We start from the raw sequence: 27018 nt of genomic DNA, 5'->3' as shown, positions 1-27018 counted from the left end.
ATGTAAACTTGGCTACACAGGAACTGAATTCCAAAACAGAACAGGTTCTCAAATTTAGAAAACCAACTTATGCTTGCTTAAGGGTAAAGGTGAGTTGGGGTGCTGCATAAAACCAGAGATTGAAATGAGCACAGATAAAGTTCTTTAAGCCAAATATGGAATAGACAAGAGCTACTCCTTGCTCAACGAAATGGACTCAACACCGCATATTAAACGCCTAAGAATGTACCTGACTAGTAAGTAACTTAAAACGTATGGATTGCTATGCATCCAAAAGAGAATCTAGCATGTGTACAGGGGCATAAACGCAGCAGTGATAGGATTGGAGAGGTTCGGTGAGCAAATGAAGACCCCTTGAAGTCATATTGCATGGTACCCATTCCACGGGTTTCAACTACCCAGGTTTAAGGTATTCTTCCTTCAGCTAAAACATGCATGTGGAACCTAGAGTATGATCAACCATGTGATCGGGAGACGTGTTCAAATATGTCTCAGTTTTCGTACCCTGGTACTCGGGTGCAACATTCCAGACGCTTTACTAACACTCTCCCGACTTTGAGAGTCAGTCCCTTTAACCTCCTGTTTGGCCCAGTTTGCAATTTCTGCGGAAGATGAACAGAAATAGCGAGAACCAATGAGAGACAAGCTGGAGGTGTCTGGACGGGCAAATTTAACTCTCATTTCCCACCAGGAAGAGGAAATAACCAAAGGCTCAGCATGCCGTGCCGGAACCAGATTAGGGCCTGAAGCCATCCTGCGGTGTTGCGGCCAGCTCAAAAGAAAGCGAGTTGAAGAAAGGAGGTCAGGGGCACTGTAATTCACAAACCTGCAGAGTTATAAATGACAGCTATCGTCCAAAAATAGACTGAAGTAAGGCTGCCAAGAGGACTTGAAAGCGGGGCAGAATTGCAGGAAACCGATTTCAGGAGGTAGACTGGAATTGCATTGAAAGCATAGGAAAAGAGGCAGAACGTCCACAATGATGCACTTGGCCAAAAAGGGCGTATGCGTTTTTTCCTGAATATATTCAGGAAAAAACGCATACGCCCTTTTTGGCCAACCAAGCAAGCTTGCAAAGGAAATCTGCACTACAATGAAGTCTCACTTCCCCCCGGTCAAAAGGGCCATCTGAAAAAAGTGTAAAATCCAGAAAGGCAGGACAGGCCATGGAGAACTGGGAGCCTTGTTATGTTGATGGGTGGGATGTAAATTGCCAACAGACACTCGGGAAAAGTGTATGGTGTTTCCTGAAACATCTAAAAAACAAAGCAACAGAGCCTAGGGCACTGCCACTTATGGTCCTATAGCTTAGGGAAATTAAAATCAAAAAGACACAGCCACCCCAAAGTTTTGGACGCCTCTGTTTACAAGAACCTCGTTTACAGTACAAGTTCAACATCGCAGAAAGTGAAAAATGGATAAAGAAGTTGTGGTATTTACTTACAAAGCAATATCACTCAGCAATGAAATCTATGTCATCAGGCCCTTAGCATCACAATGAGTGGATTCAGGTATGATGATTCTAACTGAAATAAGTCACACAGAAAAAGAAACATCATAAGATATCACTAATACACGGAATGTAAACTTGGCTACACAGGAACTGAATTACAGAACAGAACAGGGTCTCAAATTTAGAAAACCAACTTATGCTTGCTTAAGGGTAAAGGTGAGTTGGGGTGCTGCATAAAACCAGAGATTGAAATGAGCACAGATAAAGTTCCTTAAGTCAAATATGGAATAGACAAGAGCTACTCCTTGCTCAACGAAATGGACTCAGCACGGCATATTAAACGCCTAAGAATGTACCTGACTAGTAAGTATCGGAAAACCTATGGATTGCTATGTCTCCAAAAGAGAATCAAGCATGTGTACAGGGGCATAAACGCAGCAGTGATAGGATTGGAGAGGTTCGGTGAGCAAATGAAGACCCTTTGAAGTCATATTGCATGGTACCCATTACACGGGTCTCAACTCTCCAAGTTTAAGGTATTCTTCCTTCAGCTAAAACATGCATGTGGAACCCAAGTATGATCAACCATGTGAACGGGAGACGTGTTCAAATATGTCTCAGTTTTCCTCCCCTGGTACTCGGGTGCAACATTCCAGACGCTTTACTAACACTCTCCCCACTTGGAGAGTCAGCGCCTTTAACCTCCTGTTTGGCCCAGTTTGCAATTTCTGCGGAAGATGAACAGGAATAGCGAGAACCAATGAGAGGCTAGCTGGAGGTGTCTGGACGGGCAAATTTAACTCTCATTTCCAACCAGGAACAGGAAATAACCAAAGGCTCAGCGTGCCGTACCGGAACCAGATTAGGGCCTGAAGCCATCCTGCGGTGTTGCGGCCAGCTCAAAAGAAAGCGAGTTGAAGAAAGGAGCTCAGGGGCACTGTAATTCACAAACCTGCAGAGTTATAAATGACAGCTATCGTCCAAAAATAGACTGAAGTAAGGCTGCCAAGAGGACTTGAAAGCGGGGCAGAATTGCAGGAAACCGATTTCAGGAGGTAGACTGGAATTGCACTGAAAGCATAGGAAAAGAGGCAGAACGTCCACAATGATGCACTTGGCCAAAAAGGGCGTATGCGTTTTTTCCTGAATATATTCAGGAAAAAACGCATACGCCCTTTTTGGCCAACCAAGCAAGCTTGCAAAGGAAATCTGCACTACAATGAAGTCTCACTTCCCTCCGGTCAAAAGGGCCATCTGAAAAAAGTGTAAAATCCAGAAAGGCAGGACAGGCCATGGAGAACTGGGAGCCTTGTTAATCTGATGGGCGGGATGTAAATTGCCAACAACCAGTCGGGAGAAGTATATGGTGTTTCCTGAAACATCTAAAAAACAAAGCAACAGAACCAAGGGCACTTCCACTTATGGTCCTATAGCTTAGGGAAATTAAAATCAAAAAGACACAGCCACCCCAAAGTTTAGAACGGCTCTGTTTACAAGAACCTCGTTTACAGTACAAGTTCAACATCGCAGAAAGTGAAAAATGGATAAAGAAGTTGTGGTATTTACTTACAAAGCAATATCACTCAGCAATGAAATCTATGTCATCAGGCCCTTAGCAGCACAATGAGTGGATTCAGGTATGATGATTCTAACTGAAATAAGTCACACAGAAAAAGAAACATCATAAGATATCACTAATACACGGAATGTAAACTTGGCTACACAGGAACTGAATTCCAAAACAGAACAGGGTCTCAAATTTAGAAAACCAACTTATGCTTGCTTAAGTGTAAAGGTGAGTTGGGGTGCTGCATAAAACCAGAGATTGAAATGAGCACAGATAAAGTTCCTTAAGTCAAATATGGAATAGACAAGAGCTACTCCTTGCTCAACGAAATGGACTCAACACCGCATATTAAACGCCTAAGAATGTACCTGACTAGTAAGTATCTTAAAACCTATGGATTGCTATGTCTCCGAAAGAGAATCAAGCATGTGTACAGGGGCATGAACGCAGCAGTGATAGGATTGGAGAGGTTCGGTGAGCAAATGAAGACCCTTTGAAGTCATATTGCATGGTACCCATTACACGGGTCTTAACTCTCCAGGTTTAAGGTATTCTTCCTTCAGCTAAAACATGCATGTGGAACCCAAGTATGATCAGCCATGTGAACGGGAGACGTGTTCAAATATGTCTCAGTTTTCCTCCCCTGGTACTCGGGTGCAACATTCCAGATGCTTTACTAACACTCTCCCCACTTGGAGAGTCACCGCCTTTTACCTCCTGTTTGGCCCAGTTTGCAATTTCTGCGGAAGATGAACAGGAATAGCGAGAACCAATGAGAGACTAGCTGGAGGTGTCTGGACGGGCAAATTTAACTCTCATTTCCCACCAGGAACAGGAAATAACCAAAGGTTCAGCGTGCCGTGCCGGAACCAGATTAGGGCCTGAAGCCATCCTGCGGTGTTGCGGCCAGGTCACAAGAAAGCGAGTTGAAGAAAGGAGCTCAGGGGCACTGTAATTCACAAACCTGCAGAGTTATAAATGACAGCTATCGTCCAAAAATAGACTGAAGTAAGGCTGCCAAGAGGACTTGAAAGCGGGGCAGAATTGCAGGAAACTGATTTCAGGAGGTAGACTGGAATTGCATTGAAAGCATAGGAAAAGAGGCAGAACGTCCACAATGATGCACTTGGCCAAAAAGGGCGTATGCGTTTTTTCCTGAATATATTCAGGAAAAAACGCATACGCCCTTTTTGGCCAACCAAGCAAGCTTGCAAAGGAAATCTGCACTACAATGAAGTCTCACTTCCCCCGGTCAAAAGGGCCATCTGAATATATTCAGGAAAAAACGCATACGCACTTTTTGGCCAACCAAGCAAGCTTGCAAAGGAAATCTGCACTACAATGAAGTCTCACTTCCCCCCGGTCAAAAGAGCCATCTGAAAAAAGTGTAAAATCCAGAAAGGCAGGACAGGCCATGGAGAACTGGGAGCCTTGTTATGCTGATGGGCGGGATGTAAATTGCCAACAGACACTTGGGAGAAGTGTATGGTGTTTCCTGAAACATCTAAAAAACAAAGCAACAGAGCCTAGGGCACTGCCACTTATGGTCCTATAGCATAGGGAAATTAAAATCAAAAAGACACAGCCACCCCAAAGTTTGGGACGCCTCTGTTTACAAGAACCTCCTTTACAGTACAAGTTCAACATCGCAGAAAGTAAAAAATGGATAAAGAAGTTGTGGTATTTACTTACAAAGCAATATCACTCAGCAATGAAATCTGTGTCATCAGGCCCTTAGCAGCACAATGAGTGGATTCAGGTATGATGATTCTAACTGAAGTAAGTCACACAGAAAAAGAAACATCATAAGATATCAGTAATACACGGAATGTAAACTTGGCTACACAGGAACTGAATTCCAAAACAGAACAGGGTCTCAAATTTAGAAAACCAACTTATGCTTGCTTAAGGGGAAAGGTGAGTTGGGGTGCTGCATAAAACCAGAGATTGAAATGAGCACAGATAAAGTTCCTTAAGCCAAATATGGAATAGACAAGAGCTACTCCTTGCTCAACGAAATGGACTCAACACCCCATATTAAATGCCTAAGAATGTACCTGACTAGTAAGTATCTTAAAACCTATGGATTGCTATGTGTCCAAAAGAGAATCAAGCGTGTGTACAGGGGCATAAACGCAGCAGTGATAGGATTGGAGAGGTTCGGTGAGCAAATGAAGACCCTTTGAAATCATATTGCATGGTACCCATTCCACGGGTCTCAACTCTCCAGGTTTAAGGTATTCTTCCTTCAGCTAAAACATGCATGTGGAACCCAGAGTATGATCAACCATGTGAACGGGAGACGTGTTCAAATATGTCTCAGTTTTCCTCCCCTGGTACTCGGGTGCAACATTCCAGACGCTTTACTAACACTCTCCCCACTTGGAGAGTCAGTCCCTTTAACCTCCTGTTTGGCCCAGTTTGCAATTTCTGCGGAAGATGAACAGGAATAGCGAGAACCAATGAGAGACTAACTGGAGGTGTCTGGACGGGCAAATTTAACTCTCATTTCCCACCAGGAAGAGGAATTAACCAAAGGCTCAGCGTGCCGTGCCGGAACCAGATTAGGGCCTGAAGCCATCCTGCGGTGTTGCGGCCAGGTCACAAGAAAGCGAGTTGAAGAAAGGAGCTCAGGGGCACTGTAATTCACAAACCTGCAGAGTTATAAATGACAGCTATCGTCCAAAAATAGACTGAAGTAAGGCTGCCAAGAGGACTTGAAAGCGGGGCAGAATTGCAGGAAACCGATTTCAGGAGGTAGACTGGAATTGCATTGAAAGCATAGGAAAAGAGGCAGAACGTCCACAATGATGCACTTGGCCAAAAAGGGCGTATGCGTTTTTTCCTGAATATATTCAGGAAAAAACGCATACGCCCTTTTTGGCCAACCAAGCAAGCTTGCAAAGGAAATCTGCACTACAATGAAGTCTCACTTCCCCCCGGTCAAAAGGGCCATCTGAAAAAAGTGTAAAATCCAGAAAGGCAGGACAGGCCATGGAGAACTGGGAGCCTTGTTATGCTGATGGGCGGGATGTAAATTGCCAACAGACACTGGGGAGAAGTGTATGGTGTTTCCTGAAACATCTAAAAAACAAAGCAACAGAGCCTAGGGCACTGCCACTTATGGTCCTATAGCTTAGGGAAATTAAAATCAAAAAGACACAGCCACCCCAAAGTTTGGAACGGCTCTGTTTACAAGAACCTCGTTTACAGTACAAGTTCAACATCGCAGAAAGTGAAAAATGGATAAAGAAGTTGTGGTATTTACTTACAAAGCAATATCACTCAGCAATGAAATCTGTGTCATCAGGCCCATAGCAGCACAATGAGTGGATTCAGGTATGATGATTCTAACTGAAATAAGTCACACAGAAAAGAAACATCATAAGATATCAGTAATACACGGAATGTAAACTTGGCTACACAGGAACTGAATTACAGAACAGAACAGGGTCTCAAATTTAGAAAACCAACTTATGCTTGCTTAAGGGGAAAGGTGAGTTGGGGTGCTGCATAAAATCAGAGATTGAAATGAGCACAGATAAAGTTCCTTAAGTCAAATATGGAATAGACAAGAGCTACTCCTTGCTCAACGAAATGGACTCAACACCCCATATTAAACGCCTAAGAATGTTCCTGACTAGTAAGTATCTTAAAACCTATGGATTGCTATGTTTCCAAAAGAGAATCAAGCGTGTGTACAGGGGCATAAACGCAGCAGTGATAGGATTGGAGAGGTTCGGTGAGCAAATGAAGACCCTTTGAAGTCATATTGCATGGTACCCATTACACGGGTCTGAACTCTCCAGGTTTAAGGTATTCTTCCTTCAGCTAAAACATGCATGTGGAACCCAAGTATGATCAACCATGTGAACGGGAGACGTGTTCAAATATGTCTCAGTTTTCCTCCCCTGGTACTCGGGTGCAACATTCCAGATGCTTTACTAACACTCTCCCGACTTGGAGAGTCAGCGCCTTTAACCTCCTGTTTGGCCCAGTTTGCAATTTCTGCGGAAGATGAACAGGAATAGCGAGAACCAATGAGAGACTAGCTGGAGGTGTCTGGACGGGCAAATTTAACTCTCATTTCCCACCAGGAAGAGGAAATAACCAAAGGCTCAGCGTGCCGTACCGGAACCAGATTAGGGCCTGAAGCCATCCTGCGGTGTTGCGGCCAGGTCACAAGAAAGCGAGTTGAAGAAAGGAGCTCAGGGGCACTGTAATTCACAAACCTGCAGAGTTATAAATGACAGCTATCGTCCAAAAATAGACTGAAGTAAGGCTGCCAAGAGGACTTGAAAGCGGGGCAGAATTGCAGGAAACCGATTTCAGGAGGTAGACTGGAATTGCATTGAAAGCATAGGAAAAGAGGCAGAACGTCCACAATGATGCACTTGGCCAAAAAGGGCGTATGCGTTTTTTCCTGAATATATTCAGGAAAAAACGCATACGCCCTTTTTGGCCAACCAAGCAAGCTTGCAAAGGAAATCTGCACTACAATGAAGTCTCACTTCCCCCCGGTCAAAAGGGCCATCTGAAAAAAGTGTAAAATCCAGAAAGGCAACAGGCCATTGAGAACTGGGAGCCTTGTTATGCTGATGGGCGGGATGTAAATTGCCAACAGACACTTGGGAGAAGTGTATGGTGTTTCCTGAAACATCTAAAAAACAAAGCAACAGAGCCTAGGGCACTTCCACTTATGGTCCTATAGCTTAGGGAAATTAAAATCAAAAAGACACAGCCACCCCAAAGTTTGGAACGCCTCTGTTTACAAGAACCTCGTTTACAGTACAAGTTCAACATCGCAGAAAGTGAAAAATGGATAAAGAAATTGTGGTATTTACTTACAAAGCAATATCACTCAGCAATGAAATCTGTGTCATCAGGCCCTTAGCAGCACAATGAGTGGATTCAGGTATGATGATTCTAACTGAAGTAAGTCACACAGAAAAAGAAACATCATAAGATATCAGTAGTACACGGAATGTAAACTTGGCTACACAGGAACTGAATTACAGAACAGAACAGGGACTCAAATTTAGAAAACCAAATTATGCTTGCTTAAGGGGAAAGGTGAGTTGGGGTGCTGCATAAAACCAGAGATTGAAATGAGCACAGATAAAGTTCCTTAAGTCAAATATGGAATAGACAAGAACTACTCCTTGCTCAACGAAATGGACTCAACACCGCATATTAAACGCCTAAGAATGTACCTGACTAGTAAGTATCTTAAAACCTATGGATTGCTATGTCTCCGAAAGAGAATCAAACATGTGTACAGGGGCATAAACGCAGCAGTGATAGGATTGGAGAGGTTCGGTGAGCAAATGAAGACCCTTTGAAGTCATATTGCATGGTACCCATTCAACGGGTTTCAACTACCCAGGTTTAAGGTATTCTTCCTTCAGCTAAAACATGCATGTGGAACCTAGAGTATGATCAACCATGTGATCGGGAGACGTGTTCAAATATGTCTCAGTTTTCGTACCCTGGTACTCGGGTGCAACATTCCAGACGCTTTACTAACACTCTCCCGACTTGGAGAGTCAGTCCCTTTAACCTCCTGTTTGGCCCAGTTTGCAATTTCTGCGGAAGATGAACAGGAATAGCGAGAACAAATGAGAGACTAGCTGGAGGTGTCTGGACGGGCAAATTTAACTCTCATTTCCCACCAGGAAGAGGAAATAACCAAAGGCTCAGCATGCCGTGCCGGAACCAGATTAGGGCCTGAAGCCATCCTGCGGTGTTGCGACCAGGTCACAAGAAAGCGAGTTGAAGAAAGGAGCTCAGGGGCACTGTAATTCACAAACCTGCAGAGTTATAAATGACAGCTATCTTCCAAAAATAGACTGAAGTAAGGCTGCCAAGAGGACTTGAAAGCGGGGCAGAATTGCAGGAAACCGATTTCAGGAGGTAGACTGGAATTGCATTGAAAGCATAGGAAAAGAGGCAGAACGTCCACAATGATGCACTTGGCCAAAAAGGGCGTATGCGTTTTTTCCTGAATATATTCAGGAAAAAACGCATACGCCCTTTTTGGCCAACCAAGCAAGCTTGCAAAGGAAATCTGCACTACAATGAAGTCTCACTTCCCCCCGGTCAAAAGGGCCATCTGAAAAAAGTGTAAAATCCAGAAAGGCAGGACAGGCCATGGAGAACTGGGAGCCTTGTTATGCTGATGGGCGGGATGTAAATTGTCAACAGACACTGGGGAGAAGTGTATGGTGTTTCCTGAAACATCTAAAAAACAAAGCAACAGAGCCTAGGGCACTGCCACTTATGGTACTATAGCTTAGGGAAATTAAAATCAAAAAGACACAGCCACCCCAAAGTTTGGGACGCCTCTGTTTACAAGAACCTCGTTTACAGAACAAGTTCAACATCGCAGAAAGTGAAAAATGGAGAAAGAAGTTGTGGTATTTACTTACAAAGCAATATCACTCAGCAATGAATTCTATGTCATCAGACCCTTAGCATCACAATGAGTGGATTCAGGTATGATGATTCTAACTGAAATAAGTCACACAGAAAAAGAAACATCATAAGATATCAGTAATACACGGAATGTAAACTTGGCTACACAGGAACTGAATTACAGAACAGAACAGGGTCTCAAATTTAGAAAACCAACTTATGCTTGCTTAAGGGTAAAGGTGAGTTGGGGTGCTGCATAAAACCAGAGATTGAAATGAGCACAGATAAAGTTCCTTAAGCCAAATATGGAATAGACAAGAGCTACTCCTTGCTCAACGAAATGGACTCAACACCGCATATTAAACGCCTAAGAATGTACCTGACTAGTAAGTATCTTAAAACCTATGGATTGCTATGTCTCCGAAAGAGAATCAAGCATGTGTACAGGGGCATAAACGCAGCAGTGATACGATTGGAGAGGTTCAGTGAGCAAATGAAGACCCTTTGAAGTCATATTGCATGGTACCCATTACACGGGTCTGAACTCTCCAGGTTTAAGGTATTCTTCCTTCAGCTAAAACATGCATGTGGAACCCAAGTATGATCAACCATGTGAACGGGAGACGTGTTCAAATATGTCTCAGTTTTCCTCCCCTGGTACTCGGGTGCAACATTCCAGACGCTTTACTAACACTCTCCCCACTTGGAGAGTCAGCGCCTTTAACCTCCTGTTTGGCCCAGTTTGCAATTTCTGCGGAAGATGAACAGGAATAGCGAGAACCAATGAGAGGCTAGCTGAAGGTGTCTGGACGGGCAAATTTAACTCTCATTTCCCACCAGGAAGAGGAAATAACCAAAGGCTCAGCGTGCCGTACCGGAACCAGATTAGGGCCTGAAGCCATCCTGCGGTGTTGCGGCCAGGTCACAAGAAAGCGAGTTGAAGAAAGGAGCTCAGGGGCACTGTAATTCACAAACCTGCAGAGTTATAAATGACAGCTATCGTCCAAAAATAGACTGAAGTAAGGCTGCCAAGAGGACTTGAAAGCGGGGCAGAATTGCAGGAAACCGATTTCAGGAGGTAGACTGGAATTGCATTGAAAGCATAGGAAAAGAGGCAGAACGTCCACAATGATGCACTTGGCCAAAAAGGGCGTATGCGTTTTTTCCTGAATATATTCAGGAAAAAACGCATACGCCCTTTTTGGCCAACCAAGCAAGCTTGCAAAGGAAATCTGCACTACAATGAAGTCTCACTTCCCCCCGGTCAAAAGGGCCATCTGAAAAAAGTGTAAAATCCAGAAAGGCAGGACAGGCCATGGAGAACTGGGAGCCTTGTTATGCTGATGGGCGGGATGTAAATTGCCAACAACCACTCGGGAGAAGTGTATGGTGTTTCCTGAAACATCTAAAAAACAAAGCAACAGAACCTAGGGCACTTCCACTTATGGTCCTATAGCTTAGGGAAATTAAAATCAAAAAGACACAGCCACCCCAAAGTTTGGAACGGCTCCGTTTACAAGAACCTCGTTTACAGTACAAGTTCAACATCGCAGAAAGTGAAAAATGGATAAAGAAGTTGTGGTATTTACTTACAAAGCAATATCACTCAGCAATGAAATCTGTGTCATCAGGCCCTTAGCAGCACAATGAGTGGATTCAGGTATGATGATTCTAACTGAAGTAAGTCACACAGAAAAAGAAACATCATAAGATATCAGTAATACACGGAATGTAAACTTGGCTACACAGGAACTGAATTACAGAACAGAACAGGGTCTCAAATTTAGAAAACCAACTTATGCTTGCTTAAGGGTAAAGGTGAGTTGGGGTGCTGCATAAAACCAGAGATTGAAATGAGCACAGATAAAGTTCCTTAAGTCAAATATGGAACAGACAAGAGCTACTCCTTGCTCAACGAAATGGACTCATCACCGCATATTAAACGCCTAAGAATGTACCTGACTAGTAAGTATCTTAAAACTTATGGATTGCTATGTCTCCGAAAGAGAATCAAGCATGTGTACAGGGGCATAAACGCAGCAGTGATAGGATTGGAGAGGTTCGGTGAGCAAATGAAGACCCTTTGAAGTCATATTGCATGGTACCCATTCCACGGGTTTCAACTACCCAGGTTTTAGGTATTCTTCCTTCAGATAAAACATGCATGTGGAACCTAGAGTATGATCAACCATGTGATCGGGAGACGTGTTCAAATATGTCTCAGTTTTCCTCCCCTGGTACTCGGGTGCAACATTCCAGATGCTTTACTAACACTCTCCCCACTTGGAGAGTCAGCGCCTTTAACCTCCTGTTTGGCCCAGTTTGCAATTTCTGCGGAAGATGAACAGGAATAGCGAGAACCAATGAGAGGCTAGCTGGAGGTGTCTGGACGGGCAAATTTAACTCTCATTTCCCAACAGGAAGAGGAAATAACCAAAGGCTCAGCGTGCCGTACCAGAACCAGATTAGGGCCTGAAGCCATCCTGCGGTGTTGCGGCCAGCTCAAAAGAAAGCGAGTTGAAGAAAGGAGCTCAGGGGCACTGTAATTCACAAACCTGCAGAGTTATAAATGACAGCTATCGTCCAAAAATAGACTGAAGTAAGGCTGCCAAGAGGACTTGAAAGCGGGGCAGAATTGCAGGAAACCGATTTCAGGAGGTAGACTGGAATTGCATTGAAAGCATAGGAAAAGAGGCAGAACGTCCACAATGATGCACTTGGCCAAAAAGGGCGTATGCGTTTTTTCCTGAATATATTCAGGAAAAAACGCATACGCCCTTTTTGGCCAACCAAGCAAGCTTGCAAAGGAAATCTGCACTACAATGAAGTCTCACTTCCCCCCGGTCAAAAGGGCCATCTGAAAAAAGTGTAAAATCCAGAAAGGCAGGACAGGCCATGGAGAACTGGGAGCCTTGTTATGCTGATGGGCGGGATGTAAATTGCCAACAGACACTCGGGAGAAGTGTATGGTGTTTCCTGAAACATCTAAAAAACAAAGCAACAGAGCCTAGGGCACTGCCACTTATGGTCCTATAGCTTAGGGAAATTAAAATCAAAAAGACACAGCCACCCCAAAGTTTGGGACGCCTCTGTTTACAAGAACCTCGTTTACAGTACAAGTTCAACATCGCAGAAAGTGAAAAATGGATAAAGAAGTTGTGGTATTTACTTACAAAGCAATATCACTCAGCAATGAAATCTGTGTCATCAGGCCCGTAGCAGCACAATGAGTGGATTCAGGTATGATGATTCTAACTGAAATAAGTCACACAGAAAAGAAACATCATAAGATATCATTAATACACGGAATGTAAACTTGGCTACACAGGAACTGAATTACAGAACAGAACAGGGTCTCAAATTTAGAAAACCAACTTATGCTTGCTTAAGGGGAAAGGTGAGTTGGGGTGCTGCATAAAACCAGAGATTGAAATGAGCACAGATAAAGTTCCTTAAGTCAAATATGGAATAGACAAGAGCTACTCCTTGCTCAAAGAAATGGACTCAACACCGCATATTAAACGCCTAAGAATGTACCTGACTAGTAAGTATCGGAAAACCTATGGATTGCTATGTCTCCAAAAGAGAATCAAGCATGTGCACAGGGGCATGAACGCAGCAGTGATAGGATTGGTGAGGTTCGGTGAGCAAATGAAGACCCTTTGAAGTCATATTGCATGGTACGCATTACAAGGGTCTCAACTCTCCAGGTTTAAGGTATTCTTCCTTCAGCTAAAACATGCATGTGGAACCTAGAGTATGATCAACCATGTGATCGGGAGACGTGTTCAAATATGTCTCAGTTTTCCTCCCCTGGTACTCGGGTGCAACATTCCAGACGCTTTACTAACACTCTCCCGAGTTGGAGAGTCAGTCCCTTTAACCTCCTGTTTGGCCCAGTTTGCAATTTCTGCGGAAGATGAACAGGAATAGCGAGAACCAATGAGAAACTAGCTGGATGTGTCTGGACGGGCAAATTTAACTCTCATTTCTCACCAGGAAGAGGAATTAACCAAAGGCTCAGCGTGCCGTGCCAGAACCAGATTATGGCCTGAAGCCATCCTGCGGTGTTGCGGCCAGGTCACAAGAAAGCGAGTTGAAGAAAGGAGCTCAGGGGCACTGTAATTCACAAACCTGCAGACTTATAAATGACAGCTATCGTCCAAAAATAGACTGAAGTAAGGCTGCCAAGAGGACTTGAAAGCGGGGCAGAATTGCAGGAAACCGATTTCAGGAGGTAGACTGGAATTGCATTGAAAGCATAGGAAAAGAGGCAGAACGTCCACAATGATGCACTTGGCCAAAAAGGGCGTATGCGTTTTTTCCTGAATATATTCAGGAAAAAACGCATACGCCCTTTTTGGCCAACCAAGCAAGCTTGCAAAGGAAATCTGCACTACAATGAAGTCTCACTTCCCCCCGGTCAAAAGGGCCATCTGAAAAAAGTGTAAAATCCAGAAAGACAAGACAGGCCATGGAGAACTGGGAGCCTTGTTATGCTGATGGGCGGGATGTAAATTGCCAACAACCACTCGGGAGAAGTGTATGGTGTTTCCTGAAACATGTAAAAAACAAAGCAACAGAACCTAGGGCACTTCCACTTATGGTCCTATAGCTTAGAGAAATTAAAATCAAAAATACACAGCCTCCCCAAAGTTTGGAACGGCTCTGTTTACAAGAACCTCGTTTACAGTACAAGTTCAACATCGCAGAAAGTGAAAAATGGATAAAGAAGTTGTGGTATTTACTTACAAAGCAATATCACTCAGCAATGAAATCTGTGTCATCAGGCCCTTAGCAGCACAATGAGTGGATTCAGGTACGATGATTCTAACTGAAATAAGTCACACAGAAAAAGAAACATCATAAGATATCACTAATACACGGAATGTAAACTTGGCTACACAGGAACTGAATTACAGAACAGAACAGTGTCTCAAATTTAGAAAAGCAACTTATGCTTGCTTAAGGGGAAAGGTGAGTTGGGGTGCTGCATAAAACCAGAGATTGAAATGAGCACAGATAAAGTTCCTTAAGCCAAATATGGAATAGACAAGATCTACTCCTTGCTCAACGAAATGGACTCAACACCCCATATTAAACGCCTAAGAATGTACCTGACTAGTAAGTATCTTAAAACCTATGGATTGCTATGTCTCTGAAAGAGAATCAAGCATGTGTACAGGGGCATAAACGCAGCAGTGATAGGATTGGAGAGGTTCGGTGAGCAAATGAAGACCCTTTGAAGTCATATTGCATGGTACCCATTCCACGGGTCTCAAATCTCCAGGTTTAAGGTATTCTTCCTTCAGCTAATACATGCATGTGGAACCCAGAGTATGATCAACCATGTGAACGGGAGACGTGTTCAAATATGTCTCAGTTTTCCTCCCCTGGTACTCGGGTGCAACATTCCAGACGCTTTACTAACACTCTTCCGACTTGGAGAGTCAGTCCCTTTAACCTCCTGTTTGGCCCAGTTTGCAATTTCTGCGGAAGATGAACAGGAATAGAGAGAACCAATGAGAGACTAGCTGGAGGTGTCTGGACGGGCAAATTTAACTCTCATTTCCCACCAGGAAGAGGAATTAACCAAAGGCTCAGCGTGCCGTGCTGGAACCAGATTAGGGCCTGAAGCCATCCTGCGGTGTTGAGGCCAGGTCACAAGAAAGCGAGTTGAAGAAAGGAGCTCAGGGGCACTGTAATTCACAAACCTGCAGAGTTATAAATGACAGCTATCGTCCAAAAATAGACTGAAGTAAGGCTGCCAAGAGGACTTGAAAGCGGGGCAGAATTGCAGGAAACCGATTTCAGGAGGTCGACTGGAATTGCATTGAAAGCATAGGAAAAGAGGCAGAACATCCACAATGATGCACTTGGCCAAAAAGGGCGTATGCGTTTTTTCCTGAATATATTCAGGAAAAAATGCATACGCCCTTTTTGGCCAACCAAGCAAGCTTGCAAAGGAAATCTGCACAACAATGAAGTCTCACTTCCCCCCGGTCAAAAGGGCCATCTGAAAAAAGTGTAAAATCCAGAAAGGCAGGACAGGCCATGGACAACTGGGAGCCTTGTTATGCTGATGGGCGGGATGTAAGTTGCCAACAGACACTCCGGAGAAGTGTATGGTGTTTCCTGAAACATCTAAAAAACAAAGCAACAGAGCCTAGGGCACTGCCACTTATGGTCCTATAGCTTAGGGAAATTAAAATCAAAAAGACACAGCCACCCCAAACTTTCGAACGGCTCTGTTTACAAGAACCTCGTTTACAGTACAAGTTCAACATCGCAGAAAGTGAAAAATGGATAAAGAAGTTGTGGTATTTACTTACAAAGCAATATCAGTCAGCAATGAAATCTATGTCATCAGGCCCTTAGCATCACAATGAGTGGATTCAGGTATGATGATTCTAACTTAAATAAGTCACACAGAAAAAGAAACATCATAAGATATCAGTAATACACGGAATGTAAACTTGGCTACACAGGAACTGAATTACAGAACAGAACAGTGTCTCAAATTTAGAAAACCAACTTATGCTTGCTTAAGGGTAAAGGTGAGTTGGGGTGCTGCATAAAACCAGAGATTGAAATGAGCACAGATAAAGTTCCTTAAGTCAAATATGGAATAGACAAGAGCTACTCCTTGCTCAACGAAATGGACTCAACACCGCATATTAAACGCCTAAGAATGTACCTGACTAGTAAGTATCTTAAAACCTATGGATTGCTATGTCTCCGAAAGAGAATCAAGCATGTGTACAGGGGCATAAACGCAGCAGTGATAGGATTGGAGAGGTTTGGTGAGCAAATGAAGACCCTTTGAAGTCATATTGCATGGTACCCATTACACGGGTCTGAACTCTCCAGGTTTAAGGTATTCTTCCTTCAGCTAAAACATGCATGTGGAACCCAAGTATGATCAACCATGTGAACGGGAGACGTGTTCAAATATGTCTCAGTTTTCCTCCCCTGGTACTCGGGTGCAACATTCCAGACGCTTTACTAACACTCTCCCCACTTGGAGAGTCAGCGCCTTTAACCTCCTGTTTGGCCCAGTTTGCAATTTCTGCGGGAGATGAACAGGAATAGCGAGAACCAATGAGAGACTAGCTGGAGGTGTCTGGACGGGCAAATTTAACTCTCATTTCCCACCAGGAAGAGGAAATAACCAAAGGCTCAGCATGCCGGGCCGGAACCGGATTAGGGCCTGAAGCCATCCTGCGGTGTTGCGGCCAGGTCACAAGAAAGCAAGTTGAAGAAAGGAGCTCAGGGGCACTGTAATTCACAAACCTGCAGAGTTATAAATGACAGCTATCGTCCAAAAATAGACTGAAGTAAGGCTGCCAAGAGGACTTGAAAGCGGGGCAGAATTGCAGGAAACCGATTTCAGGAGGTAGACTGGAATTGCATTGAAAGCATAGGAAAAGAGGCAGAACGTCCACAATGATGCACTTGGCCAAAAAGGGCGTATGCGTTTTTTCCTGAATATATTCAGGAAAAAACGCATACGCCCTTTTTGGCCAACCAAGCAAGCTTGCAAAGGAAATCTGCACTACAATGAAGTCTCACTTCCCCCCGGTCAAAAGGGCCATCTGAAAAGAGTGTAAAATCCAGAAAGACAAGACAGGCCATGGAGAACTGGGAGCCTTGTTATGCTGATGGGCGGGATGTAAATTGCCAACAACCACTCCGGAGACCTGTATGGTGTTTCCTGAAACATCTAAAAAACAAAGCAACAGAACTTAGGGCACTTCCACTTATGGTCCTATAGCTTAGGGAAATTAAAATGAAAAGGACACAGCCTCCCCAAAGTTTGGGACGCCTCTGTTTACAAGAACCTCGTTTACAGTACAAGTTCAACATCCCAGAAAGTGAAAAATGGATAAAGAAGTTGTGGTATTTACTTACAAAGCAATATCAGTCAGCAATGAAATCTATGTCATCAGGCCCTTAGCATCACAATGAGTGGATTCAGGTATGATGATTCTAACTGAAATAAGTCACACAGAAAAAGAAACATCATAAGATATCAGTAATACACGGAATGTAAACTTGGCTACACAGGAACTGAATTACAGAACAGAACAGGGTCTCAAATTTAGAAAACAAACTTATGCTTCCTTAAGGGGAAAGGTGAGTTGGGTTGCTGCATAAAACCAGAGATTGAAATGAGCACAGATAAAGTTCCTTAAGCCAAATATGGAATAGACAAGAGCTACTCCTTGCTCAACGAAATGGACTCAACACCGCATATTAAACGCCTAAGAATGTACCTGACTAGTAAGTATCTTAAAACCTATGGATTGCTATGTCTCCGAAAGAGAATCAAGCATGTGTACAGGGGCATAAACGCAGCAGTGATAGGATTGGAGAGGTTCGGTGAGCAAATGAAGACCCTTTGAAGTCATATTGCATGGTACCCATTACACGGGTCTGAACTCTCCAGGTTTAAGGTATTCTTCCTTCAGCTAAAACATGCATGTGGAACCCAAGTATGATCAACCATGTGAACGGGAGACGTGTTCAAATATGTCTCAGTTTTCCTCCCCTGGTACTCGGGTGCAACATTCCAGACGCTTTACTAACACTCTCCCCACTTGGAGAGTCAGCGCCTTTAACCTCCTGTTTGGCCCAGTTTGCAATTTCTGCGGAAGATGAACAGGAATAGCGAGAACCAATGAGAGACTAGCTGGAGGTGTCTGGACGGGCAAATTTAACTCTCATTTCCCACCAGGAAGAGGAAATAACCAAAGGCTCAGCATGCCGGGCCGGAACCAGATTAGGGCCTGAAGCCATCCTGCGGTGTTGCGGCCAGGTCACAAGAAAGCAAGTTGAAGAAAGGAGCTCAGGGGCACTGTAATTCACAAACCTGCAGAGTTATAAATGACAGCTATCGTCCAAAAATAGACTGAAGTAAGGCTGCCAAGAGGACTTGAAAGCGGGGCAGAATTGCAGGAAACCGATTTCAGGAGGTAGACTGGAATTGCATTGAAAGCATAGGAAAAGTGGCAGAACGTCCACAATGATGCACTTGGCCAAAAAGGGCGTATGCGTTTTTTCCTGAATATATTCAGGAAAAAACGCATACGTCCTTTTTGGCCAACCAAGCAAGCTTGCAAAGGAAATCTGCACTACAATGAAGTCTCACTTCCCCCCGGTCAAAAGGGCCATCTGAAAAAAGTGTAAAATCCAGAAAGGCAGGACAGGCCATGGAGAACTGGGAGCCTTGTTATGCTGATGGGCGGGATGTAAATTGCCAACAACCACTCGGGAGAAGTGTATGGTGTTTCCTGAAACATCTAAAAAACAAAGCAACAGAACCTAGGGCACTTCCACTTATGGTCCTATAGCTTAGGGAAATTAAAATCAAAAAGACACAGCCACCCCAAAGTTTGGAACGGCTCTGTTTACAAGAACCTCGTTTACACTACAAGTTCAACATCACAGAAAGTGAAAAATGGATAAAGAAGTTGTGGTATTTACTTACAAAGCAATATCACTCAGCAATGAAATCTGTGTCATCAGGCCCTTAGCAGCACAATCAGTGGATTCAGGTATGATGATTCTAACTGAAATAAGTCACACAGAAAAAGAAACATCATAAGATATCAGTAATACACGGAATGTAAACTTGGCTACACAGGAACTGAATTACAGAACAGAACAGGGTCTCAAATTTAGAAAAACAACTTATTCTTGCTTAAGGGTAAAGGTGAGTTGGGGTGCTGCATAAAACCAGAGATTGAAATGAGCACAGATAAAGTTCCTTAAGCCAAATATGGAATAGACTAGAGCTACTCCTTGCTCAACGAAATGGACTCAACACCGCATATTAAACGCCTAAGAATGTACCTGACTAGTAAGTATCTTAAAACCTATGGATTGCTATGTCTCCAAAAGAGAATCAAGCATGTGTACAGGGGCATAAACGCAGCAGTGATAGGATTGGAGAGGTTCGGTGAGCAAATGAAAACCCTTTGAAGTCATATTGCATGGTACCCATTCCACGGGTTTCAACTACCCAGGTTTAAGGTATTCTTCCTTCAGCTAAAACATGCATGTGGAACCTAGAGTATGATCAACCATGTGATCGGGAGACGTGTTCAAATATGTCTCAGTTTTCCTTCCCTGGTACTCGGGTGCAACATTCCAGACGCTTTACTAACACTCTCCCCACTTGGAGAGTCAGTCCCTTTAACCTCCTGTTTGGCCCAGTTTGTAATTTCTGCGGAAGATGAACAGGAATAGCGAGAACCAATGAGAGGCTAGCTGGAGGTGTCTGGACGGGCAAATTTAACTCTCATTTCCCACCAGGAAGAGGAATTAACCAAAGGCTCAGCATGCCGGGCCAGAACCAGATTAGGGCCTGAAGCCATCCTGCGGTGTTGCGGCCAGCTCAAAAGAAAGCGATTTGAACAAAGGAGCTCAGGGGCACTGTAATTCACAAACCTGCAGAGTTATAAATGACAGCTATCGTCCAAAAATAGACTGAAGTAAGGCTGCCAAGAGGACTTGAAAGCGGGGCAGAATTGCAGGAAACCGATTTCAGGAGGTAGACTGGAATTGCATTGAAAGCATAGGAAAAGAGGCAGAACGTCCACAATGATGCACTTGGCCAAAAAGGGCGTATGCGTTTTTTCCTGAATATATTCAGGAAAAAACGCATACGCCCTTTTTGGCCAACCAAGCAAGCTTGCAAAGGAAATCTGCACTACAATGAAGTCTCACTTCCCCCCGGTCAAAAGGGCCATCTGAAAAAAGTGTAAAATCCAGAAAGGCAGGACAGGCCATGGAGAACTGGGAGCCTTGTTATGCTGATGGGCGGGATGTAAATTGCCAACAGACACTCGGGAGAAGTGTATGGTGTTTCCTGAAACATCTAAAAAACAAAGCAACAGAGCCTAGGGCACTGCCACTTATGGTCCTATAGCTTAGGGAAATTAAAATCAAAAAGACACAGCCACCCCAAACTTTCGAACGGCTCTGTTTACAAGAACCTCGTTTACAGTACAAGTTCAACATCGCAGAAAGTGAAAAATGGATAAAGAAGTTGTGGTATTTACTTACAAAGCAATATCACTCAGCAATGAAATCTATGTCATCAGGCCCTTAGCATCACAATGAGTGGATTCAGGTATGATGATTCTAACTGAAATAAGTCACACAGAAAAAGAAACATCATAAGATATCAGTAATACACGGAATGTAAACTTGGCTACACAGGAACTGAATTACAGAACAGAACAGGGTCTCAAATTTAGAAAACCAACTTATGCTTGCTTAAGGGTAAAGGTGAGTTGGGGTGCTGCATAAAACCAGAGATTGAAATGAGCACAGATAAAGTTCCTTAAGTCAAATATGGAATAGACAAGAGCTACTCCTTGCTCAAAGAAATGGACTCAACACCGCATATTAAACGCCTAAGAATGTACCTGACTAGTAAGTATCGGAAAACCTATGGATTGCTATGTCTCCAAAAGAGAATCAAGCATGTGTACAGGGGCATAAACGCAGCAGTGATAGGATTGGAGAGGTTCGGTGAGCAAATGAAGACCCTTTGAAGTCATATTGCATGGTACGCATTACACGGGTCTCAACTCTCCAGGTTTAAGGTATTCTTCCTTCAGCTAAAACATGCATGTGGAACCTAGAGTATGATCAACCATGTGATCGGGAGACGTGTTCAAATATGTCTCAGTTTTCCTCCCCTGGTACTCGGGTGCAACATTCCAGACGCTTTACTAACACTCTCCCCACTTGGAGAGTCAGTCCCTTTAACCTCCTGTTTGGCCCAGTTTGCAATTTCTGCGGAAGATGAACAGGAATAGCGAGAACCAATGAGAGACTAGCTGGAGGTGTCTGGACAGGCAAATTTAACTCTCATTTCCCACCAGGAAGAGGAATTAACCAAAGGCTCAGCATGCCGGGCCGGAACCAGATTAGGGCCTGAAGCCATCCTGCGGTGTTGCGGCCAGCTCAAAAGAAAGCGAGTTGAAGAAAGGAGCTCAGGGGCACTGTAATTCACAAACCTGCAGAGTTATAAATGACAGCTATCGTCCAAAAATAGACTGAAGTAAGGCTGCCAAGAGGACTTGAAAGCGGGGCAGAATTGCAGGAAACCGATTTCAGGAGATAGACTGGAATTGCATTGAAAGCATAGGAAAAGAGGCAGAACGTCCACAATGATGCACTTGGCCAAAAAGGGCGTATGCGTTTTTTCCTGAATATATTCAGGAAAAAATGCATACGCCCTTTTTGGCCAACCAAGCAAGCTTGCAAAGGAAATCTGCACTACAATGAAGTCTCACTTCCCCCCGGTCAAAAGGGCCATCTGAAAAAAGTGTAAAATCCAGAAAAGCAGGACAGGCCATGGACAACTGCGAGCCTTGTTATGCTGATGGGCGGGATGTAAATTGCCAACAGACACTCGGGAGAAGTGTATGGTGTTTCCTGAAACATCTAAAAAACAAAGCAACAGAGCCTAGGGCACTGCCACTTATGGTCCTATAGCTTAGGGAAATTAAAATCAAAAAGACACAGCCACCCCAAAGTTTGGGACGCCTCTGTTTACAAGAACCTCGTTTACAGTACAAGTTCAACATCGCAGAAAGTGAAAAATGGATAAAGAAGTTGTGATATTTACTTACAAAGCAATATCACTCAGCAATGAAATCTATGTCATCAGGCCCTTAGCAGCACAATCAGTGGATTCAGGTATGATGATTCTAACTGAAATAAGTCACACAGAAAAAGAAACATCATAAGATATCAGTAATACACGGAATGGAAATTTGGCTACACAGGAACTGAATTACAGAACAGAACAGGGTCTCAAATTTAGAAAACCAACTTATGCTTGCTTAAGGGGAAAGGTGAGTTGGGGTGCTGCATAAAACCAGAGATTGAAATGAGCACAGATAAAGTTCCTTAAGCCAAATATGGAATAGACAAGAGCTACTCCTTGCTCAACGAAATGGACTCAACACCCCATATTAAACGCCTAAGAATGTACCTGACTAGTAAGTATCTTAAAACCTATGGATTGCTATGTCTCCAAAAGAGAATCAAGCGTGTGTACAGGGGAATAAACGCAGCAGTGATAGGATTGGAGAGGTTCGGTGAGCAAATGAAGACCCTTTGAAGTCATATTGCATGGTACCCATTCCACGGGTCTCAAGTACCCAGGTTTAAGGTATTCTTCCTTCAGCTAAAACATGCATGTGGAACCCAGAGTATGATCAACCATGTGATCGGGAGACGTGTTCAAATATGTCTCAGTTTTCCTCCCCTGGTACTCGGGTGCAACATTCCAGACGCTTTACTAACACTCTTCCGACTTGGAGAGTCAGTCCCTTTAACCTCCTGTTTGGCCCAGTTTGCAATTTCTGCGGAAGATGAACAGGAATAGCGAGAACCAATTAGAGACTAGCTGGAGGTGTCTGGACGGGCAAATTTAACTCTCATTTCCCACCAGGAAGAGGAATTAACCAAAGGCTCAGCGTGCCGTGCCGGAACCAGATTAGGGCCTGAAGCCATCCTGCGGTGTTGCGGCCAGGTCACAAGAAAGCGAGTTGAAGAAAGGAGCTCAGGGGCACTGTAATTCACAAACCTGCAGAGTTATAAATGACAGCTATCGTCCAAAAATAGACTGAAGTAAGGCTGCCAAGAGGACTTGAAAGCGGGGCAGAATTGCAGGAAACCGATTTCAGGAGGTAGACTGGAATTGCATTGAAAGCATAGGAAAAGAGGCAGAACGTCCACAATGATGCACTTGGCCAAAAAGGGCGTATGCGTTTTTTCCTGAATATATTCAGGAAAAAACGCATACGCCCTTTTTGGCCAACCAAGCAAGCTTGCAAAGGAAATCTGCACTACAATGAAGTCTCACTTCCCCCCGGTCAAAAGGGCCATCTGAAAAAAGTGTAAAATCCAGAAAGGCAGGACAGGCCATGGAGAACTGGGAGCCTTGTTATGCTGATGGGCGGGATGTAAATTGCCAACAACCACTCGGGAGAAGTGTATGGTGTTTCCTGAAACATCTAAAAAACAAAGCAACAGAGCCTAGGGCACTGCCACTTATGGTCCTATAGCTTAGGGAAATTAAAATCAAAAAGACACAGCCACCCCAAACTTTCGAACGGCTCTGTTTACAAGAACCTCGTTTACAGTACAAGTTCAACATCGCAGAAAGTGAAAAATGGATAAAGAAGTTGTGGTATTTACTTACAAAGCAATATCACTCAGCAATGAAATCTGTGTCATCAGGCCCGTAGCAGCACAATGAGTGGATTCAGGTATGATGATTCTAACTGAAATAAGTCACACAGAAAAGAAACATCATAAGATATCACTAATACACGGAATGTAAACTTGGCTACACAGGAACTGAATTACAGAACAGAACAGGGTCTTAAATTTAGAAAACCAACTTATGCTTGCTTAAGGGTAAAGGTGAGTTGGGGTGCTGCATAAAACCAGAGATTGAAATGAGCACAGATAAAGTTCCTTAAGTCAAATATGGAATAGACAAGAGCTACTCCTTGCTTAAAGAAATGGACTCAACACCGCATATTAAACGCCTAAGAATGTACCTGACTAGTAAGTATCGGAAAACCTATGGATTGCTATGTCTCCAAAAGAGAATCAAGCATGTGTACAGGGGCATAAACGCAGCAGTGATAGGATTGGAGAGGTTCGGTGAGCAAATGGAGACCCTTTGAAGTCATATTGCATGGTACGCATTACACGGGTCTCAACTCTCCAGGTTTAAGGTATTCTTCCTTCAGCTAAAACATGCATGTGGAACCTAGAGTATGATCAACCATGTGATCGGGAGACGTGTTCAAATATGTCTCAGTTTTCCTCCCCTGGTACTCGGGTGCAACATTCCAGACGCTTTACTAACACTCTCCCGACTTGGAGAGTCAGTCCCTTTAACCCCCTGTTTGGCCCAGTTTGCAATTTCTGCGGAAGATGAACAGGAATAGCGAGAACCAATGAGAGACTAGCTGGAGGTGTCTGGACAGGCAAATTTAACTCTCATTTCCCACCAGGAAGAGGAAATAACCAAAGGCTCAGCGTGCCGTACCGGAACCAGATTAGGGCCTGAAGCCATCCTGCGGTGTTGCGGCCAGCTCAAAAGAAAGCGAGTAGAAGAAAGGAGCCCAGGGGCACTGTAATTCACAAACCTGCAGAGTTATAAATGACAGCTATCGTCCAAAAATAGACTGAAGTAAGGCTGCCAAGAGGACTTGAAAGCGGGGCAGAATTGCAGGAAACCGATTTCAGGAGGTAGACTGGAATTGCATTGAAAGCATAGGAAAAGAGGCAGAACGTCCACAATGATGCACTTGGCCAAAAAGGGCGTATGCGTTTTTTCCTGAATATATTCAGGAAAAAACGCATACGCCCTTTTTGGCCAACCAAGCAAGCTTGCAAAGGAAATCTGCACTACAATGAAGTCCCACTTCCCCCCGGTCAAAAGGGCCATCTGAAAAAAGTGCAAAATCCAGAAAGACAAGACAGGCCATGGAGAACTGGGAGCCTTGTTATGCTGATGGGCGGGATGTAAATTGCCAACAACCACTCGGGAGAAGTGTATGGTGTTTCCTGAAACATCTAAAAAACAAAGCAACAGAACCTAGGGCACTTCCACTTATGGTCCTATAGCTTAGGGAAATTAAAATCAAAAAGACACAGCCACCCCAAAGTTTGGAACGGCTCTGTTTACAAGAACCTCGTTTACAGTACAAGTTCAACATCGCAGAAAGTGAAAAATGGATAAAGAAGTTGTGGTATTTACTTACAAAGCAATATCACTCAGCAATGAAATCTGTGTCATCAGGCCCTTAGCAGCACAATGAGTGGATTCAGGTACGATGATTCTAACTGAAATAAGTCACACAGAAAAAGAAACATCATAAGATATCACTAATACACGGAATGTAAACTTGGCTACACAGGAACTGAATTACAGAACAGAACAGTGTCTCAAATTTAGAAAAGCAACTTATGCTTGCTTAAGGGGAAAGGTGAGTTGGGGTGCTGCATAAAACCAGAGATTGAAATGAGCACAGATAAAGTTCCTTAAGCCAAATATGGAATAGACAAGAGCTACTCCTTGCTCAACGAAATGGACTCAACACCGCATATTAAACGCCTAAGAATGTACCTGACTAGTAAGTATCTTAAAACCTATGGATTGCTATGTCTCCAAAAGAGAATCAAGCGTGTGTACAGGGGCATAAACGCAGCAGTGATAGGATTGGAGAGGTTCGGTGAGCAAATGAAGACCCTTTGAAGTCATATTGCATGGTACCCATTACACGGGTCTCAACTCTCCAGGTTTAAGGTATTCTTCCTTCAGCTAAAACATGCATGTGGAACCCAAGTATGATCAACCATGTGAACGGGAGACGTGTTCAAATATGTCTCAGTTTTCCTCCCCTGGTACTCGGGTGCAACATTCCAGACGCTTTACTAACACTCTCCCAACTTGGAGTGTCAGCGCCTTTGCCTCCTGTTTGGCCCAGTTTGCAATTTCTGCGGAAGATGAACAGGAATAGAGAGAACCAATGAGAGGCTAGCTGGAGGTGTCTGGACGGGCAAATTTAACTCTCATTTCCCACCAGGAAGAGGAAATAACCAAAGGCTCAGCGTGCCGTACCGGAACCAGATTAGGGCCTGAAGCCATCCTGCGGTGTTGCGGCCAGCTCAAAAGAAAGCGAGTAGAAGAAAGGAGCCCAGGGGCACTGTAATTCACAAACCTGCAGAGTTATAAATGACAGCTATCGTCCAAAAATAGACTGAAGTAAGGCTGCCAAGAGGACTTGAAAGCGGGGCAGAATTGCAGGAAACCGATTTCAGGAGGTAGACTGGAATTGCATTGAAAGCATAGGAAAAGAGGCAGAACGTCCACAATGATGCACTTGGCCAAAAAGGGCATATTCGTTTTTTCCTGAATATATTCAGGAAAAAACGCATACGCCCTTTTTGGCCAACCAAGCAAGCTTGCAAAGGAAATCTGCACTACAATGAAGTCTCACTTCCCCCCGGTCAAAAGGGCTATCTGAAAAAAGTGTAAAATCCAGAAAGACAAGACAGGCCATGGAGAACTGGGAGCCTTGTTATGCTGATGGGCGGGATGTAAATTGCCAACAACCACTCGGGAGAAGTGTATGGTGTTTCCTGAAACATCTAAAAAACAAAGCAACAGAGCCTAGGGCACTGCCACTTATGGTCCTATAGCTTAGGGAAATTAAAATCAAAAAGACACAGCCACCCCAAATTTTGGGACGCCTCTGTTTACAAGAACCTCGTTTACAGTACAAGTTCAACATCACAGAAAGTGAAAAATGGATAAAGAACTTGTGGTACTTACGTACAATGCAGTATCACTCAGCAATGAAATCTATGTCATCAGGCCCGTAGCAGCATAATGAGTGGATTCAGGTACGATGATTCTTACTGAAATAAGTCACACAGAAAAAGAAACATCATAAGATATCACTAATACACGGAATGTAAACTTGGCTACACAGGAACTGCATTCCAGAACAGAACAGGGTCTCAAATTTAGAAA

At 43.8% G+C, this 27018-nt stretch overlaps 1 long non-coding RNA gene across 18 annotated transcripts in view; it reads right to left on the bottom strand.

The window, feature by feature from the left end:
- The window catches only part of LOC307181352, a 1649813-nt gene that overhangs the window by 261579 nt on the left and 1361216 nt on the right, over nucleotides 1–27018 (bottom strand). For 17 of the 18 annotated variants that reach the window (XR_013826479.1, XR_013826480.1, XR_013826505.1 and 14 more), the window contains one exon: nucleotides 6293–6374. The exons of the other annotated variant lie outside the window; for it this stretch is intronic. This is a non-coding gene — a long non-coding RNA (uncharacterized lncRNA). The remainder of the gene's footprint in view (nucleotides 1–6292; nucleotides 6375–27018) is intronic. 18 annotated transcript variants of the gene reach the window in all.

Source organism: Stenella coeruleoalba (genome assembly GCF_951394435.1).
Source record: "Stenella coeruleoalba genome assembly, contig: scaffold_48, whole genome shotgun sequence".
Classification (NCBI taxonomy): Eukaryota; Metazoa; Chordata; class Mammalia; order Artiodactyla; family Delphinidae; genus Stenella; species Stenella coeruleoalba.
Note: the sequence above shows the minus strand (reverse complement) of the source record. Positions and strands in the feature narration are given on the sequence as shown.